The following is a 16,753-nucleotide window of genomic DNA, read 5'->3' on the forward strand; positions in this document are numbered from 1 at the left end:
GTTGTCAGCTACTCTGGTATATATCTAAAGCCACTCTGCTATTATTTCAATGCAAACCAAGAGCACATATAGAGCAAGTTTTCTTTTCCTTCAAACTGAATTCCCTTCAGCAGTGTAGAATTGCCTCCTACAGCAGAAACATATCACTGAGCTCTGCCACTTAATCCGCCAGGTGCTGACAGTTCATACGCTAAATGCCAGCACTGCCAACTGGCAGCCTGTTGCTTGGGTGTATTAAACCAATTATTATTGTTCTCTCTCTTTCTGCTTTGTGCTCTCCCACGACTCTCCAGGTCTTTCTGATCTAATATGTAATTTTAAATAAATGTGATAGAGTTGTCTCTATGTCAGAGAGCCATGGAGATGCTCAGCATGGTGCAGGCCTTCTGCATACGGCTGTTAGTGTTTTGTAGACTGACCAGACAGAGGTCCTGGTGCACTAGAAACATTTGGAGGATGCCCTGTATATGGTTTTCTGCCTCCCTTCCTCTTTCTAAATCTGATAGTGATAGACTGTTTTCCTGACTTTGAAGGCTAATCCACCCAGTGCTTTAGAAGTGTGTCTCTGCATGAGGAGGAATATAAGACAGCACACTTCAAGGAGACATGCAGTCTCAAGACATAATCCTGCAACCTCCTTTGGATGCTCCTGTCTCTCTGGAGGTTCCCAGGATCAAGTCCATGGTGGTACTGCTGAACAGGTGTGTGAAGGTTTAGAAAGAGGTTGATTTCTGTGAAGGCTGTAGGTCGTCTTTCCACCTGTGGTCTAGAAAAGGGGTGTCTCCTAGCAACAGATTGGGGAGGACAATGCAATCTGTCATGGTTATGTGCACAGCACTGGATAGCCTCACTCTCTTCTCCTGTTCCCTTCACTGCAGAACTTCAGTGGGCAGAAAAATCTTCCTTGTAACACTAATCTGGGTATTGCAGTCCATCCATATGCCAGCACAGATCTGATATAGTCCCACGGTACAGAGACTCCTAGCATGGCAAAATGGTTTGGGGTCCATTCACATGGAGCTACTCTAACCCGTTCCTGGCTGATGAACTTACTTCTCCACAACAAGCATGCCCACGGCTGTGCTGGGCACACTAGCATTTCACACATTTTTTTTTTTTTCCCCATATACCTTGACAATATATTTATTTCATTACTACTGTGGATATCACATTTCTCTTTCTCTTTACATACCATTCTGTGCTCAGAGACTTCCAGAGGAATTATACACAGCTATGCCACAGATTGCGACAAAAATGAAGAGTATCACAGTATCACAGGTGCTCTTTGCTAGGCCTTACCTTGCCTTTCATGTCTGCTCATATTCTACTTGGATATTACTAGTTATTTCTCTTCTCTTCTCCTTTCCTTGCCTTGCCTTTCCTTGCCTTGCCTTTCCTTGCCTTGCCCTGCCCTGCCCTGCCCTCCCTTCCCTTCCCTTCCCTTCCCTTCCCTTCCCTTCCCTTCCCTTCCCTTCCCTTCCCTTCCCTTCCCTTCCCTTCCCTTCCCTTCCCTTCCCTTCCCTTCCCTTCCCTTCCCTTCCCTTCCCTTCCCTTCCCTTCCCTTCCCTTCCCTTCCCTTCCCTTCCCTTCCCTTCCCTGCCCTGCCCTGCCCTGCCCTGCCCTTCCCTTCCCTTTTTCTTGAAGTGTATGTCATGTTAATTTGGAAGAAAATAAACCTCCTTGCATTCTAACTCTCCTCACCGAAGTGAGAGGCTAGGTGCGGCTAGGTTTAAATTCTGGGTGATATCCAATTTGCCACTACCAGTCCAGTCGCGTTTAATATGTACATTAAACTACCACGATTCTGGATACACTAATAGCAGTCTGCACCTGCAGGCCAGTCGTGCTCAGGAACTGGCACGGCCGCATTTGGTCATGTTCAGTGAGAAACTGTGACAACTGACTACTTAAACTGCAGTTTTATTTGTGCAACAGGTATAGAGGTTTTTTGAATTGCCAGTGATAGTGACTGTCTGCAAGAAAGCACGTGCAAATATAAAACGCGTGAAAAGGTTATAGATAATACAGCCTGGCTATAAACATTAGGGAGTAACTCTCTAGAGAGATTTCTAAGATTCCCCAGAAGAGCGCTTATGTTAAGTCTCACCCAAGGTGTCCCAAGGGGTGGAGAAGCGAGGCTCAGCCCGTCAGCCAATCCCGGTAGTCAGAGGCAGTCTGAGGTGGAGTTTCCCTTGACTTGCTCAAGGTGTTATCTTCTCCCAAAATCCCCCATTTCCCTGGCTATTTTTATATTCTTTCTACATTTAAGGTGGAGTTTGAGTGACTGTAGTCATACATACCTTTTATCATGATTGGTGTAAAATTCTCTCGCTTCACGTTTAAAGGTATGGTTTACAAAAAAATGAGGGCGCAGACTCAAAGAGGAGTGGTAGCACTTCGGAGGTGGGTAGCCTTTGGGGTGGAGGTGTGTTTTGGCATTAAAATGATACTAAAACGAGCAAAGTTCATGAAAGGATAGCACTTTGGCAAGGTTTCGAAAACCTGTTGGCTCAGGGGGCCAGATGAGCTGCTTATCAGTTCTAGAGAACCATTTCTTCCCACTTTATCATCACGGAGAATGGCCACAGAAACTTCACTCTGCTCCATCCTCTATGGTATGTTGCAGGGAGTTGCTGTGTGAGTGGATTCCTCGCATGCCTGCTGCAGCTGTGTCCCATCCTCAGGCCTCCTTTTGATTTTATGCTTTTCCTCAATGGGTGAACAATGCTACGTTTTTCATATAAAACTTAACTTTACTAATAATTCCACAGTGTAGTTATTACCTGCCCTACCTTTCAGAGAATAATGAAGAAAAGCCAGGCAATAAATCAATAAAAAAAATTACTTTTCACCTTTGTTGTTGGTCTTGTACAACTTCTGTTTTTCCATCTATTACATTCTTTACCCACTGTGCAATAACTGCGCTCCATTATGGAGTGTTGTTGGTATTGGTTTTTTTTAAGATACACAGAATGTCAGATCCAACTACATCTATGAAGTTTAATGAACAGGATTGAGATTTTTTCTCTTTAATATAGCCAGATCCTTAACTTTCCTAAATAGTTTGGCAAAGGAGGAATTCTAGTGAATATAAACAAGTCTTAAGACTATGATCAGATGTCCCCGGGATAATTTCCCTGTGTCCTAATATGGAAATGCAGAAAAATATGTGGTGGCTGAATTATTTGATGTATGATCTCTTATGTAATATTTATAACTGGTTTAAACACTAATATCTGAACAAAACCAAAGTTGGCAGAAGTGTTCTGAAGCCTGACAAAATATCTGCCTTGTATGGTAACTTACATTGAATGGTACTGGGGTCCTTTTTCTTTTACAAATAAAAGAACAATAAGGACTGTGCTTTGCTTTTACTGGATGGATAAACATTTTTGCACTGGATTGTGAATAACCAGTTTATACAAAAAAAGTTCCAGTATTCCACCGTATCTTCATTTCATATCTTCAAGGCATCTCTTCTGTAAGCATTCAGTTACACAACCTGTAGCTGAACTACAGTGTATTAATGCATTTATCAGTGCTCCACAGCTCTGATTTCTTAAGGCCTTCAGCAAATAGATCCAATCATGTTCTTGAGTGCTTTGAGCTGGGAAGACCAAGGAGGTTACTCCTCCAGGTCTCCAAAGGGATGGTCTTCTAGAGCTTCCTGGGTATGGCTGAATGGAGTGTTTTAGCATTAATGAATCCTTGTGATTTAACATGAGCCGGACCAGGCCTTCCAGAAACAATAGCACAAACATTTTCCTGAAAAAAATAGAAAATGCATGAATATTCCACCTACAGATGTGCTATGTCTCTTTGCTGTACAAATAGCAAACTGAGGGCTCATACTAGACATAGATCTCACACCAGCATGAGAACTAGCATTTGACACTTCTGAAAACTTATTTTTTTTACAGCCAGATATTTTATCAAATAATATCTGATGGTTACATCAAGGACTGGAGCCTTGTTTTAGAACTGGTCCTAAGTACCATCAGCACTTACTTAAAGACACGTCTTCATTCTAGCTCCTCCTTTTCCTTGATTAAAGTAAAATATCATATACTCCACTGATGCAATAAGCCCCGGTGTGACTTCATGTCTTTTACATACATGGCTGGAAAATTGGTGAGGAAGTTCCTGATTCAGGTTTTGTCATCAATCATTAAGACTTCTCAAAAGGATGTCCTACCTAGAACTGAAATGTGCTTCAAATATGCAGTATCTTGTAGTCGTGTTAACGTGAGTAAAAATGGAACAAAAAAGCTTGTACGGCAGAGGACCAGAGGACTCACAATTCATGCTGGACACTTTAACCTTACAGTTTCTACTTGTCTGCTCTGCATCTTTACCCAAAAGACCACCTCTATGGAAAAGGTGACAGAGCAGGCAACGTCCCAGCCGAGCCCACTAAATTAAGCTGTCATCCTTTTAAGTTTATTCTCCAGTATATGAACTGTGACAACTGAGGGCTCCAATTCATGGCGTTTATGTATGGTAACATATTAAGCTGCTATAAGACTATGATTCGGGGTTTTGAGCCTAATCTGAAGACCACTGTATGAAGCACCTTTTTCTGCCACAACTTTTTCTCTCAGTGGGAGACAGTAATACAGTCCTGTGTCTGGGTTGCATGTAAGCTGCAGAACAAAGAAAAGTGAATGAAGGAAACTGAGGGGGTGTTAAAGCTATGGTGCCAAGCTAGCTGATGACCTTCTCATCGGTAGCTTAATGACTTTGATAGCAATTTGCAGCTGTTCGTCAAAATTTAAAGGTGAGATTTCAGTGCAGAGCATCTGAAGGATTTCCTCCAGGTATGGTAATTAGGGTATAATTAGAACAATTTACAGAGGAAACATGTACTGTTCCCTCCGTGGGAACAGAGACTTTTCTCCTCCCTGTGCTATGGCTCAGCTGCATCCATCAGTGCAGGGGCCGGGAATCACATTGTCACTTCTTTCCTATTTCTGACATTGTTTAGGAGAGACTTAGGCCTCTGCTGCACAGAGAATCATGCTGTGGGAGAACAGAAACATAAGAAATCTGGGAACAGGAGATTGGCATCTCTCAGCCACTGCTATTGCCTGGTGCTGAGCCTTTCCCTTTGATCTTAATAAGGAAGAAGAAGCAGAAAAGAAACAATAACAATCCAAGTAAGTAATGTTTTTTGCTTTGGCCAGGAAGGCAACTCTGACTAAAATATTTCAGGAGTGTCTGCAATGAAGAAGATGGTTTTATCTTAGTTTTAATCAAAGCTAGCAACTATATTTTGTGTGGTTTTGCATTAAATTTTGCAGTAAGTTCATGTTCCTGAGAAGCGATGACAAGCCCTAGATGCAATCCCACTCTGCTACAGGGCAGTTACCGCATGCCAGCTGTCGTGACAGAGGGAATTTACGCTGAAGAGTAGGAGTCTCTCTCACTACCTATCATTTAGGAAAAAACAACAAATGTGATAATTAGGCCTATTTATGAGGTCTGGGTGAGCATCATGTATCTTTTACACAGGCCACTGGGAAGTTTTTATTAGAAACAGATTTAGTTCATGACTAATCTGAACCATATTTAAACCATGACCTCACTCATTCACTAACTTCTATCTCAATAGGACACACTGAAGTGAGGAAAACGATCTGTGCACTTTTTCTTCACATCACTTGTTTATATCTTTTTCCATTAAAAGTATCAGCCTACAAACAAAAATTACTAGACCGAGAAAGCAACCCCTGCTGTAAACCTGGGTCTTGTGGGGCCATAGCACATTACTTCCTCTGGAAGCATTTCTTTCCCTTTTAAGTGTAATCATGCAGGAAGCTTAACATTAAAAACAACAGAGAAACTTCTTATTGATTTATGCAACATTGTAAAGGCATAACAAAAAGGCAAGAAGTTATCCCTGAAGTGCATTTTAAAGGATGTGCACTGCATAGCAAATGGATTTTAAAGTAAAATTATGGAAAAGTGAATTAATTAAAAGTTTGCTCATGATACCTGAAACAGAAATACATAAATCATAAAAGAGTGGAAGGAAAAGGCCATGCAGGAATTTCAGTGTAAAAGCTTGCTGCTGTGGGGAAAAGGAAACAATCAGAAATTATTATATCCACAAAAGCAGAATTTTGTTACGGATTCATGAATTTACAGAAGTTTATACTCTTAAATCTCATTGCCAACTGTAAAAATTAATGACTTTCTTCAAAGTCCAGATTCATAATGCTAGATTTCAGATACTTAACTGAAATCACTGCATTTGTCTGTTTGTCAAATGTTTCTTCTATAGAAAAAGAAAGCCTTCTTCAGAGTAATTTGTCCCATCCTGAGATCTGAGTCCCCGCCTGGAGGACTCTGGCTCTCCTCACCGGTTACACAGGGTCCTTAGAGAGCGGATGGATGAATGTTTTTCTGTTTGATGGACTGAGTCTGGTCCTCAATGTTACTCTGGATATTGGCTTTTCAGAGTTCAGATAGTGATCCCAGGTAGAAGGATATCTGCTGTGAACTGAAAATATGCTTCTGATAAAGAAGGCAAAGTTTGTTCATTTCAAGCCTTGGTATACAGGCAGTTCACATATTATCAGATTCTTAAAATCAAGTGTCTCCTAATGCAAATGGAGCCACTAGAGCAACTTCTAAAGGAAAAAGAAGTAATTTTGGTAAGGAGATTGGCTGTCTTTCAAATAACACATTTTGCTTTATCGATTGGGTTTGATGCATGGTAATAACAGGTGAGATACTAGACCACTAACGATTATGAATCCTTGTGTTATTACAACTCTGTATACGTCTGTATGAGTCAAGAACCAGCAACACATGGGGTGGTTTCAAATGGGACGTCGCAGAGGAATGTGAGGGCACCTGGGCATAGCACCAGTGAGGAGCAGCAGAGTCACAGTGTGTTCCCAGTAGGCACTTTGCAGAGCTGAATCCCTACTCTGGCAACATCCTGACTTCACATCAGAGCAAGAGGTGGATATCACCACTTGAGGCAAAGCTGGGAACAATACTGTGTGTCATTTAATCCCTTAGCATTAAGGTTGATGGAAGGACAGCAGAAATTGGTTTTGTTTGAGGTACTAATAAGTCAGCTAAATGACAAAACTGCTTGAAGGAGCTTATTTCTGATGGTAAAGGAAGATGAAACGATCAATGGGAGCTCACTGAGAGTGACATGCCCAGCTAAGCTGCAGCTGGGTGAATAAGTAAAAGGAAAGCTGTAGTACCTAAAGAGTAGAAAGGAGATGAACAGAGGAGAGGGCTTTACCTGTGTGCACGGCTGAAGTAAAGGAAATACCATTTGAGAGCGATTTTTTAAACAAAGGTCTTATAACATATAGCAGGAAGAAATTTCTATCCTGTCTAGAATTAAAAGGCAACAACTCTAAGTAACAACCAGAGGTGTGCAGTTCTGCAACAGAGGTAAGATGGAAGGAATCATCTGATCAACATAAGATCATGAGTCTAGCTGGGATAACTCTGAAAATTGAATGTTAATCACACTTGTAGGATAAGTCCTTGATAAAGAATGCTTCCTAACATCTCCAGATTTTCTGGTGCACAGCTGAGAAGTTGCTTTCATTCCCACTTTCACAGGATAGTCACATGAAATCATTAACTAGCCAGTAAACACCACATCAAATGGGGAGCAGCACAAACTGCTCTTGATAAGAGCAATCAGGAATGACAGAATGGTATTTTCACTCTTCTCAGATATGTCGCCTAGTCCTGAGACCTATTTCTCTTAGAAGTTTATGGCTTCTTGAAATAAATCATATAGGAGGAGGGAACAGTTCTGGAAAACCAGTACTGAATAGAGATAAGAAGACAGAAGGAGTTTGGTAAGTAAGCCTTTTTAAGTGTTTGCTCTGGTGTGGGTGCTTGGTAAATTGGTGGCCACAAAAATTATCATGAGGAAAGGCTGCAAGAGTTGGGGTTGTTCAGCCTAGACAGGAGAAGGCTCCAGCGAGACCTTATTGTGAACTTTTAGTACTTTAAGGGGTCTTATAAGAAAGATGGGGACAGTTTTTAGCTGGGCCTGCTGCGATAGGACAAGGGGTAATGGTTTTAAAGTACAAGAGGGTAGATTCAGATTAGATATAAGGAAGAAACTTTTTACAATGAGTGTGGTGAAACACTGGACCAGGTTCCCCAGAGAGCTGGTAGGCACTCCATCCCTGGAAACATTCAAGGTTAGGGTGAATGGGGCTCTGAGCAGCCTTATTTAGTTGAAGATGTCTCCCCTCATTACAGGGGGGTTGGACTAGATGGCCTTTAAAGGTCCCTTCCAACCCAAACTTCTATGATTCTAAATCTCTAGTCACCTGACTTACTCTGTACTTACCAAGGTTGCAGACTCTGAGTTTCCAGTGGTAAATTCCTCAGATGCTCACCACTCCAGTCTTTAATGTGTTTAGAGTGCCTTAGTTTTGGAAATCCTGATTTTTCTCATATGTCTGTCCAGGCCAAAAATAACTCATGGTGATCTTTTACCTGTATCTCTCCGTTTGATAGCAAGGCTTGGAGCATCTCTTACAGATCAGGCCTTGAGCAGGACACAGAAAGACATTATGGCACCCTTTCATCCAAGAGATCAGTAGTTAGCTCACTCATGGAGGTTTGGGAGGTTTAACTCCTTCTTCTGCCTAAAGGAAACATAGATCCTTGACTCCAAATCTGAGGCAAAGACCTCAAACACTTGGTTTGAGGATGTTCACAGGAGCACAAGGGAGTAGCTCTCCACCTCTAGTTTACTGAAGTGGTTTCGCTTTGATCTAAACAGTGATATATTCTTTAGGCTAAAAGAGAGAGAGTGTGATTGTTTTGTCTAAGGACAAATTTCCCCTTGGGACAAAAAAGGAAAAAACTTTTTTAGTCTTTGCTTCACTGAGCACCCAAGGGAGAAAATAAAAATTAATGAAATGTTTGGGGCAGGCAAGGGGAAGTTCAGTATAGTCACTGGGTTTGCATAATCTTTTTTTAGACTCTCGATGCCCAGATAGTCCAGCTTCAACAGGAGGTAGACACTAGTTTCACAATAGCTCTTAGTATTTCACAGAACCAAACCCTGTGGCAGACTGAGGGGAGGAGATATGGGTTAAGATCAATACAAGCAAGACAAGGGAACTGATCTTAAGAGTCTACCATGTTATTGTGAATTGTTCATTCATTGAATTTTTGAATGGAAGACATGGCTGTGGCTGCTCTAGCTGTGTTTTGTAATGGGTACAGAAAATAAAGTTATTGAGTTCTTATGTTTCCCTTATGCTTTCCCTATGCAAATCTCTTCAGTAACACTGGAAAAGGAATTGCTGTCTTATGGTGGGTTAGGTATGAACTAGACCCTCATCTGCTCTGGCCTCTCAAAGCAAAAATATCTACACTGGATACACTCCATGAGCAAGTGAAGTGCCTGGAGTGACTACTGTTATTTCTGGCTAATCATGGATAATAGGAGCTAAAGAAGGATTTTGCAAACCTTAATTTTGAGTTCTCTTATCCTGAAATCCTGTTGACTCACAGCAGAACACATGCAAGCATTGTGTGTACTGATGGAAATTAAGCGTATCTTATGTCCAACAAAATACAGGAAGGTGTAGTTAGTTGGAAGGAAACATCTGGGCCATTCAGTGCAACCCAGCACTCTGTGAACACCAGGAAAGACGGCTTGTTGCATATACATGGTTGCCTTGATACATGTGTGTAGATACATCTGGCTGCACATGCAAAACAAAGGTACTAGTGCCTGAAGACTTTATATGCAAACCAAAGTAATGAGGGCTGTTTTTTGTTATCTTGAGCTCCTGCAGTAGGAGGGAATTAGTTATTGGAAAATACAGTTGGATGAGGATAACAACAGCATCTAGATACTTATGGGTCAGGTTAGGTATACCTTAGCCATCAAAACGATGATCACAGATCTGCGTATCCGGTCTACAGCCATTGAGGTCTCCAGGCCAGATCCACAAAGCAATCAATAAATGTGAAGGGTCTGCTCTTCTCTGAGGGCTATATACTGCAACTGCAGGATGCATGGAGGCATGCTGACCTACTTTAGATCTGGAGCATTTCTTACCTCTGAAAAGAAAGTCAAAAGACATCTGAGCCACATCCTGCACAGGAGATGTCAAGATGAATACCATCTAACTTGTGGTGGGTGAATCCACTGCAGGGGACATTTTTAAAAAGAAAAAAAAGAAAAGGGTAAACAAAAGAGAAGAAGCCCACAGAGAGGACGACTTTCCCTTGGTCAAGGAGGACTGTGTGAGGGATCGCTTAAGCGATCTGGACGTCCACAAGTCCATGGGCCCCGAAGGAATGCACACACGAGTGCTGAGGGAGCTGGTGGATGTCATTGCTGAGCCACTCTCCATCATCTTTGAGAGGTCCTGGAGGCCAGGAGAGGTGCCTGAGGACTGGAGAAAGGCCAATGTCACTCCAATCTTCAGAAAGGGCAAGAAGGAGGACCCAGGGAACTAGAGGCCGGTCAGCCTCACCTCCATCCCGGGAAAGGTGATGGAGCAGCTTATCCTGGAAGTCATCAACAAGCAAGTGGAGGAAAAGACGGTTACCAGGAGTTGTCAGCATGTATTCACCAAGGGGAAATCATGCCTGACCAATCTGAGAGCTTTCTACGATGGCATGACTGTCTGGGTAGATGAAGGGAGAGCCGTGGACGTTGTCTACCTAGACTTCAGCAAGGCTTTCGACACAGTCTCCCATAATATCCTCCTAGGGAACCTCAGGAAGTGTGGGCTGAATGAGTGGTCAGTGAGGTGGATTGAGAACTGGCTGAATGGCAGAACTCAGAGGGTTGTCATCAGTGGCGCTGAGTCTAGTTGGAGGCCGGTAACTAGTGGTGTCCCCCAGGGGTCAGTACTGGGCCCAGTCTTGTTTAACTTCTTCATCAATGACCTGGATGAAGAGTTAGAGTGTACCCTCAGCAAGTTTGCTGATGACACCAAACGGGGAGGTGTGGTAGACACACCGGAAGGCTGTGCTACCTGGATAGGCTGGAAAATTGGGCAGAGAGGAACCTGATGAGGTTCAACAAAGGCAAATACAGGGTCCTGCACCTGGGGAGGAACAACCCCATGCATCAGTACAAGCTTGGGGCGGACCTGCTGGAGAGCAGCTCTGTGGAGAGGGACCTGAGTGTCCTGGTAGACGACAGGTTAACCATGAGCCAGCAGTGTGCCCTGGCTGCCAAGAAAGCTAACGGGATCCTGGGATGCATTAGGAGGAGTGTGGCCAGCAGGTTGAGGGAGGTTCTCCTTCTCCTCTACACTGCCCTAGTGAGGGCTCATCTGGAGTACTGTGTCCAGTTCTGGGCTCCCCAGTTCAAGGAAGATGAGGAGCTACTGGAGAGAGTCCAGCGGAGGGCTACGAGGATGGTGAAGGGACTGGAGCATCTCTCCTATGAGGAGAGGCTGAGGGAGCTGGGCTTGTTCAGCCTGAAGAACAGAAGGTTGTGAGGGCACCTAATATATGCTTATAAATATCTGAAGGGTGGGTCTCAGGAGGATGGGGCCAAACTCTTTTCAGTAGTGCCTAGCGACAAGACAAGGGGCAATGGGCACAAACTGAAGCACAGGAAGTTCCGTCTGAACATGAGGAAGAATTTCTTTCCCTTTGAGGATGACAGAGCACTGGAACAGGCTGCCCAGGGAGGTTGTGGAGTCTCCTTCTCTGGAGATATTCAAGACCTGCCTGGACAAGGTCCTGTGCAGCCTACTGTAGGTGACCCTGCTTCGGCAGGAGGGTTGGACTAGATGACCCATAGAGGTCCCTTCCAACCCCTACCATTCTGTGATTCTGTGATCAAAGGAAGCCATATGTGGTCTGAAAGTCATTTTGGAGTTGGGGAGAAGACTCCCATTCCTACTGCAGTGGTGTAACATGCTGCACTATCCTACACTGCAATGTCAGTGATATATACGCTCTTAGCTCTCTTAACTTCCTTCTGCTGTAGGTTCAAACCCACTAGATATGCAGGAGACTTGATTGAAATTTGATAAAGCTAACCAACCAGACCTACCAACGAAACACACAACTTTAAAATAAAGTTTGATCCTTGTAAAGTTCAATATAATAGCAGCTAGAAAAGCAATCTGCTTGAAGTTGAAGAACTGAAGTTGGCTGTGTTCAAGTTTGTGCATTTCATGTGAGTTTCTAATTTTGGCAATAACTGAGCTGCATGAATTTTTTCCTCCAAACAGGAAATGAGTTTTTTGCCCTACCTTTGGGCATACAATTGGTTTCTGAGTTCTTATCAACCTGTGCTAACAGGCACCCTAAGCAGTCCATTTAAAGAGACAGAAGGCTTATTCTGTCATCCCTAGAAGCTGTTTCTACAGAACAAGACTGGACCATGCTGACAGAGTAGCATGATCAAGGTAGACTTGACAATGCCTATGCTGTAACCATTTTGAAGAGATACAAGGTGGGTCCTCAGGGATTCAGTATATTACAGTTTCCTTTTCCATAAAATCACTTCAATCTGCTTCAAGGCATTATTGATCTGAATGTTAAAGTCATTAGCCTCAGCACTTAACTGAGGATATGAAGAAATACATTTAAGTTAGCATCACCAGGTCAAAGACACACATCAGATGGAAACCATTTCTGGAGTTCCCATGATCTGATCCAATAAAAGACAACATCTCTGTTTTAAGTCCTTGGTTCTCACATGTCATGCTTTATTTATATATACAGTCATGTCTCCATGATAAGCCACTTATTCTTTTTTTTTTTTCACCAAATTAGTAGCAAGATAACGGCAAACCAGGAAGATGGTAGGTGAAGTGAAGCTAGAAATTATTCTATTGGTTAGGACAACAGGAGATAATTGGATATAATTTATCTTCTGCTCTGTACTTTGAGCTGACAAATAGTCATATATAATTGCTCATGGTGATATGTTTTGAAGTAATGAGTAGCAACTTGTCCTTCAGCATCTGCAGTTCTCAGATACTCTGGGCCCAGGGACAGTATGGTTTAGGGCTGAGAAATTCTAATTAGCCCAAGAGAAGCAGAGGCCCAACCCCACTCATCTGAAATCATAGGGTGAGACTGAAGTGTCAGAATTAACAATTGGAAGATGTGAATAATCGGCTCTGAGTTGGGACTCATTCAGAGCCCTTAATATTTGGAGATTCTCTTAAGCCCTGCAGCATGAGATTTAACATCCTTTCTTCACATTTTGATAGGGTGAATTATTTTAATTAAAAATTTTAATCATCAATAAAAATAACTGTGATTACTCCTGATATCTATGTAGATGTTCTGTCCCATTTAGGATTCTGCTATTTTTTTTGCCTCATCCCCACCCTATAGCAATTAATTACAGTTTAATCACATGGTGAGTTAGAAATGACATTTCTTTGATCTGCCTTTCATTCTTCACCTCCTAATTTCCTTGAACATCTATCTGGACTCCTGAGAAAGAAAGAATCTTCTCCAGAGCATTCATTATCTTAAATTCTTTTACCACATCCCGTCCTAGCCATCTGCTTTCTGAAATACATAATTGAAGCCTTTCTGAGGTTAGAATTTAGAATGGTTTACAGTATCCCTTGAAAAATGGATCACTCTCACTTGAAAACTTTTTCCCATAAACAGCAACTCCTGATATGCTACATTCAGCACAGAGCTACTACTCATATTCAAATGCTACTTTACTGTATTATCTTCATGTCTTTTACTCATCTTGGTCATTTAATTGAAAGGGACATAGGCATGCTGACTTATAGCAACACTGAGGCTGAGATTCTCCTCCAATTAAGATGTTTGTTTTTGTTGACCAATTCATCTTGCCTAATCTGTTCACTACAATTTTTTATACCTCAGACTTTTCAAGTGCAGAAATGTGAGTGTCCTGGTTATCTGTTTGTCTGTGGTGACCTCCTTCTCTGACACAGACCTTCCTTCCATAGAAGTGCTTCCCCACCCCCAAAACCAACCTACCAAAAAAAAAATTGTAACCAGACCAACTGATTTAACTTATTCTCACGTTCCTGACTCTGCTCCCATATGACTGGGAAACCCTTAACTAAAGCCCATGACCCAGGAACTACTTTTAAAGCTTCACTTGAACTTTTCTGTTATGTAAGTGAAGGTTTGAAACCACGTAGGTGTATTCCCAATTAAAAAAAATGCTTCTCTTTGCTGGAGGAGTGAGCTGCTACCAGCTAATTTGGGACCATTGGAAAGTGGAATTACCATAGTCCTGCAGCTACAGGATACAGAGTGTTGGTGATACACTTTCCTTTGAAAGGAAACGTTGTGGATCTGGGCTGTGCCTGCTGAAGGATCACAAATGTGGGATGGAGACATACATGGTTGCTCTACCTAAAACAGGGAGAGTTCTTCCACGTTCTTTCTAGGTCTCATGTGAAATAAGTAGCCATGCCTCAGGCCTCAGTTATGTAGATATGAAGGATAGGATGTGCAGATATGCTAAGATAATTGGGAGTTTGAGACACCACTTGATGAAATTAAGGTAGAGATAACTGTCTATAAATACAGCTGGAAGAAAAGAAAGGTAGTACCCTAGAGGGAACAGAGGTATTTAAGCTAAATAGCAATAGTCTTTAGTAAATAAATGTTAAGAGTTAGAAGGATTTTTCCTTTTTTTTTTTTTTTTTAATCAGTGAGAGTCCACATAGGCAAACCCCTCTGAAGTGACCCAGAAAATGTTAGTAAGGAAGAAATTAAATCCTGAAGGGAGATAAAAATTAATGGGCTCATCTTGGATATCTGTCCTTCTGCTTCTGAAAAAAAACAAACCAAAGCAAATTTGCTTCTATGTGACTTATACTTGAAAAACTAGGACAGGGATAATGGGGAGGGGACAGGAACACTTGGAAATTTTTTCAGGAGTGAAAATAGAAAGAAGAGCTAAGGGTTAAAAAAAGTTTAAAATGTCATTCTTTGGAAATATGACCTGCTTTCACAGTGGGGAGCACAAAGGAAAAACTCATCTCCTGAGACTGAAAAATGCAGGAGAACCACAACAAACAGCAAGTCCTTACATGTGGTGGTTGCACAGTTATATGCATAGAGGGCAAGAAGGTACATGAGGAAAAGTCACATTGCACAGGAACAGAGCAGCAGATACCATCGATGTTTGCACATCACCTCATTAACACCAGCAGGTTCTTGCCAGGTGCTGTCTTTTTTCAGGCCTGGAGAGAAGGGCTGGACACAGCCCTGTCACCACAGGGCTATTTTTATCCACAAACAGAAGATTTCTGAGTTGGAAAGGACTTCAGCTGGCAAAAAGTAGCACACTCCTTTGCTTTTAGGAAAGACTCTCAGCAGCTCTCTACTCTGTATTCAGATGCAACAAGCAAGCCCTATACTTGTTTTATTGCCCAGTAGAGCTGCACAGTGCAAGTGAAAATGCACAAAATACTGTAAAAGACACATAGAGCCTTCTGTGTTGATCTGTGTTTTTTTTCAGATGAATTAGTCACTTATAACTCCAACATCAGTTGTTAGACTTTCAGTTTCTGAAACATCAGCCCTGAAAAATAAACTGAAAACAAAATAGTTCTGTTCCAGACAAAAGAAAGGGGGGGGAGGGGAGAATCACTTGAACACTATTTTTCCAAGGCTAACTCAGCCTGACAATCAGCATCGTCAGCTATATGTTCTAGTGGAATTTCAGTATTGCAAAATGTAGTTACCTGCGTCACTCAAGTAAAATTTTATTCAGCTGCTATCTCCATCATTCTGCTGTTGCAAACACCACTGTATTAGATGTATATGTCTCTAAAGGGATTGCTGCTCCTTATGCTAGCACACTTGCTTCCAGAAGAGGAAACAAAACAAAATGAAGCTTCAATATTATACATATAAACTATACATTTCGACATGAGCTACCACTTGCAGGAAGACAAGCTCACCTAATGCTGTCAGTGATGCTGTGGGTGTAGATGAATATGTATGCACATGTTTGGGATCTTAGTCCTTCCCACCACTTAACATATTCTAGGCTGTGGTGGAGCTTCTCTTATAAACACTCTCCCTTCTAAGGCATGTGTTTTTATTTTTAAAAGACACCACCAAGAAGAGCAAGCTCACTGAAACTGGTAAGTTATTTCAACTAAGAAAGAATGAAGAAAGAGAAAAGCAGTTTTAGAAAGAAATAAAACAGTCATTTTGTATTGGAATACAGTAAAGGGGTAAAGTAAGGGTTGGAAATAGGTGTTGCAGATCAATGTTGTTCTCTGTGTAAGCAGGCATTTCAAATCTAGCCATCTGTCAGCCTTGACATTAGTTCATCATTGTGCAAAATTTTGGTTATATTCTTCCTGTAATTGAAATGCGTTGAAGACTGCTGTTTGAATGAGCTGTCAAGATCAGCTGTCAAAAAACAACAGTAAAGGAGGAGAAATACAGTCGAATCTGTAACTTAATGGTCTTGTCTTCCCCATGAAGATGGCGTTCTGTTCTCTCCATCATATTGTCTTAGTTACTTCGTTCAGGCCAAGGTAACAGTTTTTATGATTAGCCTAAATACAACTGTGTACAAGTCCATAACGTACAAGAGAACTTTACACAAGCCATTGAGCTGGAAAGTGAAGCTGGGGATCAGCAAATAAACAAAGAGATTACTCTTTTCATTTTGTTTGAATAATTTGTTTCAACAAGGTTTTTATTACATCACGCTTCATTATGGATACTAATATACCAAGATCCTCAAGGAAAGCTCCGAGCTTTCTAATATAAGACTATTCTGACATTTTGTTTT

This window comes from Opisthocomus hoazin, chromosome 3 (genome assembly GCF_030867145.1).
Source record: "Opisthocomus hoazin isolate bOpiHoa1 chromosome 3, bOpiHoa1.hap1, whole genome shotgun sequence".
Taxonomy (NCBI): Eukaryota; Metazoa; Chordata; class Aves; order Opisthocomiformes; family Opisthocomidae; genus Opisthocomus; species Opisthocomus hoazin.